The sequence below is a fragment of the Sinocyclocheilus anshuiensis genome, unplaced genomic scaffold, assembly GCF_001515605.1.
Source record: "Sinocyclocheilus anshuiensis isolate Anshui unplaced genomic scaffold, SAMN03320099.WGS_v1.1 scaffold510, whole genome shotgun sequence".
NCBI classification, from domain to species: Eukaryota; Metazoa; Chordata; class Actinopteri; order Cypriniformes; family Cyprinidae; genus Sinocyclocheilus; species Sinocyclocheilus anshuiensis.
Window position 1 is genome coordinate 899,243 of NW_015542360.1, and position 4,800 is coordinate 904,042.

General features: G+C 41.3%; 1 protein-coding gene across 1 annotated transcript in view; it reads right to left on the minus strand.

Moving 5' to 3' along the window:
- Window positions 1–4,800, minus strand: part of dock3 (dedicator of cytokinesis 3) — a 258,400-nt gene that overhangs the window by 84,896 nt on the left and 168,704 nt on the right. The gene's annotated exons all lie outside the window — the stretch shown is intronic.

Here is a 4,800-nt window from a genome sequence, read left to right on the forward strand (position 1 = left end):
CACACACACACACACACACATCTTGCCTGGGAGCCTGGGTGACTTATGAGTCTGTGTTTCTTAGCTTGCATCTTTCTCTTCAGTGCTTTTGACTGCATTTAGAATAAATTACCCAGCATTCAACACAAACCCCCATCGGCAAATGCATGGTGGGAAAAGAGGTATGCAAAACTCGTGAACGCAAAAATACAAATTAGATTGTGCCTTCCAGTTCAAAACACAGTGTTACAGTATTCTAGGTGATGTGATGTCACTATGTGGTAGCTAAGGTATTCTCAGCGGTTGTTAGTACTTTGCTTTCTAGTTGCTAGGGTGTTCCTGATGGAGTGACATCACTATGTGGTTGCTAAGGTGTTTTTGGTGGTTGTTAGTACTTTGCTTTCCAGTTTCTAGGGTGTTCTGATTGGTTGCTAGGGCATTGCTAGGGTCTTCTGGGTGGAGAGACATCACTAGGTGGTTGCTAAGGTGTTCTCAACGGTTGTTAGTACTTTGCTTTCTAGTTGCTAGGGTGTTCCTGATGGAGTGACATCACTATGTGGTTGCTAAGGTGTTTTTGGTGGTTGTTAGTACTTCGCTTTCCAGTTTCTAGGGTGTTCTGATTGGTTGCTAGGGCATTGCTAGGGTGTCCTGGTTCGTCGCTAGGGCATTACTAGGGTTTTCTGGGTGAGGTGAATGTCACTATGTGGTTGCTAATGTGTTCTTAGTGTTTGTTAGTACTTTGCTTTCCAGTTGCTACAGAGTTCTTGTTGGTTGCTAGGGTATTCTGTGTGACGTGATGTCACTATGTGGTTGCTAAGGTGTTCTTGGCAGTTGTTAAGTACTTTGATTTCCAGTTGCTATAGGGTGTTCTAGGTGAAGTGATGTTACAATGCAGTAGTCCAAGGTGTTCTTAGTGGTTGTTAGCATTTTACTGTCCAGTTGCTTAATTGCTAAGGTGTTCTGGGTGGTTGCTAATGCATTGCTTGGGTGTTCTTGGTGGAGTGACGTTGTTATGTGGTTGCTACAGTGTTTTCAGCTGTTCTTAGCACTATCTTTCCAGTTGGCAGGGTGTTCTGGGTGGTTACCAGGGCATTGCTTTTGTGTTGTGCATGGAGTGATGTTACTATGTGGTTGCAAAAGTGTTCTGGAGTACTGGAGTAGCACGTTGCTCAGTTGCTAAGGTGTTCTAGGTGGTTGCTGAGGCATTGCTTGGGTGTTCATGGTGGAGTGACGTTGTTGCGTTTGTTAAGGTGTTCTTAGTGGTTGTTAGCACTTGCTGTCCAATCACTCGGGTGTTCTGCGTGGTTTCTAGGGCATTGCTTGCATGTTGTGGGTGGAGTGATGGTTGTTAGCACTTAGCTCTACAGGTGCTCAGCTGCTATGGTGTTCTAGATGGTTGCTAAGGTTTTGTTTGGGTGTTCTTGGTGGAGTGGCGTTGCAATGCAGTTGCTAAGGTATTATGGGTGGTGGTTAGCACTTTGCTGTCCAGTTGCTATGGAGTTCTGGGTGGTTGCTAATGCATTGCTCAGGTGTTTCTGGTGGAGTGATGTTATGTGTTTGCTAAGGTATTTTCAGCGGGTCTTAGCACATTGCTGTCCAGTTGCTATGGTGTTCTGGGTGGTTGATTATGCATTGCTTGGGTGCTTCTGGTGGAGTGATGTTGTTATGTGGTTGCTAAGGTGTTTTCAGATGTTCTTAGCACTTTGCTGTCCAGTTGCTAGGATGTTCTGGGTGGTTGCTAGGGTGTGCTATGGTTCTGGGGATTGGCATGATGATGCTATGTGGTTGCTAAGGTGTTCTGAGTGTTTTTAGTGGTGCTTTGCTGTTCAGTTGCCAAGGTTACTAGGATATTACTAGGTGGTTGATAAGGTGTTACTAGATTGTTCTGAGTGTTTGTCGTAATGTTGCTATGCTATTCTGAGGGATTGTTATCTCTTTGTTAAACAGTTTTTAAAGCATTACTAGGTGTCTGCTAGTTCATCCTGGGTGGTTTGGTTGATAGTGTGTTGTTAGGTAATAGCTATAGTATTCTGATTGGTTTGCTGGTTGCTTGATATTGCTATGGTGCAGCTTAAATGTTGCCAGGTGACTGCTTGGCTGTTTTGGGTGGTTGCTGTGACATTTCTATGTCATGATTGCAGTGTTGTGGCATTGCTGGGGATTAATTAAGTGCTCTGGATAGTTGCTAAGGCAATACTGGTTGTTGCTAAGGTGTTGTGGGTGGTTGCTAAGGTGTTTGGGTTGATTGATAGTGTATTGCTAAGTGGCTGATAAGGTGTCACTAGGGAGTTCTGGTTTGCTGTTTGTTATTGCTCGGCTGTTTTGGGTGACTGCGGTGACATTTATATGCTGTAATTGCTAGGGTAGTCTGAATGGTTGCTAGGTGGTTGTCAGGTGTGGTTACTTAGGTCATTGCTAGTGGTTGTTAAGGTTTTCTGGATGCTGTGGGTGGGTGCTTTTTTGTTCAGGTGGTTGCTAGGACATTGCTAGGTGGTTAATAAGGTGTCACTAGGTTGTATCTACGGTGTTCTGGATGGTTGCTTGTTGTTGCTTTGTTGTAGCTAAAGGGTTGCTAGGTTATTGCTAGGCTGTTTTGGGCAATTGTGGTCACATTTCTATGTTGTGATTGCTACGATACTCTGAATTTTTGTTAGGACATAGCTAGGCGGTTGATAAGGTGTCACTAGTTTGTATCTAGGGTGTTCTGGTTGGTTGCTTGTTGTTGCTATGCTTTTGCTAGGTGATTGCTAGGCTGTTTTGGGCAATTGTGGTCACATTTCCACGATGTTATTACTAAGGTAATCTGGATGGTTTTTAGGACATTGCTAGGTGGTTGATAAGGTGTCATTAGGTTGTATCTAGAGAGGTCTGGTTGGCTGTTTGTTGTTGCAATGTTGTTGCTTGGTGATTGCTAGGCTGTTTTGGGTGACTGTGGTGACATTTCTATATTTATTGGCTGTTTCCATTTTTCTCGGATTGGGTATCGGTCAGAGAGAGCCGATCCAAATCCGAGATTTTTATTTATTTATTTATTTTTCTCGAAAGATCGATCGGTGTATGACATCAAAGTACGGCGAGAGAAAGCATAATTTTAATAAAGTATTTGGCTGGTTGGCTGCTTGTTGTTGCAATGTTGTTGCTTGGTGATTGCTAGGCTGTTTTGGGTGACTGTGGTGACATTTCTATGCCATAATTGCTAGGGTCTGGATGGTTGCTAGGACACTACTAGGTGGTAGTCCGGTGTACTGAGTGGTTGCTATTCCATTGCTAGTGGTTGCTATCATACTATGTAGTAGCCAAGGTGTTCTAAGTGGGTGTTTTTTTTTGTTTTTTTTTTGTTCAGGTGGTTTCTAGGTGGTTGATAAGGTGTCACTATGTTGTGTCTAGGGTGTTCTAGTTGGTTGATCATTGTTGCTATGTTGTTGCTTGGTGATTGCTAGGCTGTTTTGGGCAATTGTGGTCACATTTCTATGTTGTGATTGCTAGGGTACTCTGGATGGTTGCTAGGGCATTGCAAGATGTTAGTCATGTGATCTGAGTGTGGTTGCTAGGGCATTGCTGGTCGTTGCTAAGGTGTTCTGGACGGTTGCTAGGGCATTGCAAGGTGTTAGTCATGTGATCTGAGTGTGGTTGCTAGGGGATTGCTGGTCGTTGCTAAGGTGTTCTGGACGGTTGCTAGGGCATTGCAAGGTGTTAGTCATGTGATCTGAGTGTGGTTGCTAGGGGATTGCTGGTCGTTGCTAAGGTGTTCTGGACGGTTGCTAGGGCATTGCAAGGTGTTAGTCGTGTGTTCTAAGTGGTTTCTAGAGATGTTTGCTCATAGTGATGCTTTCCTTAGCAAATCCCTAAAAAAGACCTTTATAAGAAGGACTGGGGAAAGGAATCATCAAAGCTGCAAGCATATCTCGAGATAAAAAGTGAGATTTCCTTGATACAGTGCTTGACAACGAGGGAGTGAAGTAGAGTTTCATTTGCAAACCCAGTGGAGGATTTCAGGCCGAACTGAGAAACGTCTGAAAACAAATATTTTTCCTTCTGTTCTCACTTTCACCATCAGGGAGGCTAAACGCGTGCATGGCGGGACTCATTAATCTAAAATAGTGCCTTGCGGCACTGTGAGCATGGCAGATTGTACAGCCATGTTACAGCATGCTTCTGTGAGACTTCAGTCCCTGACTAACTTATATACAGTATGTATATTTTTCTTTTGTGAAATAAATCTATGTTACCCATTTAGCAGACACTGTTTATACAAGGTTACTGTACATTACTGCAGGTAAAGGACTAACATATGCTTAGTGCATGTGTCTTGCTCAAGGGCACAATGCACAATGCAAAAATCTCAATGAGTCAAAATTAAACCTGAAACTTGTGTATCGCAATAAACAAACAAACAAATAAATAAATAAGGTTATTCATTTTGTAATACAAATATTGAATTGAAAAATTATATTTTATTTTATTTTAAAATAGATCCTCAGTTTCTCTTATGGGTACAGAGGAAAATAAATAAATAAATAGGGTTATTTTTTGTAATAAAAATATTTTTTATGTCAGTTGACTATTTTATTTTATTTTTTTAATTCTTTTATTTTAAACTTTCAAAGCAAATCAATCAAACAAATAAATAGGGTTATTAATTTTGCACTAAAATCTATCTAATATTTATGATCTATCTATCTATCTATCTATCTATCTATCTATCTATCTATCTAATATTTCTAATCTATCTATCATCTATCTAATATTTATCTATCTATCTATCTATCATTTCATTGTATCTATCTATCTATCTATCTATCTAATATCTATCTATCTATC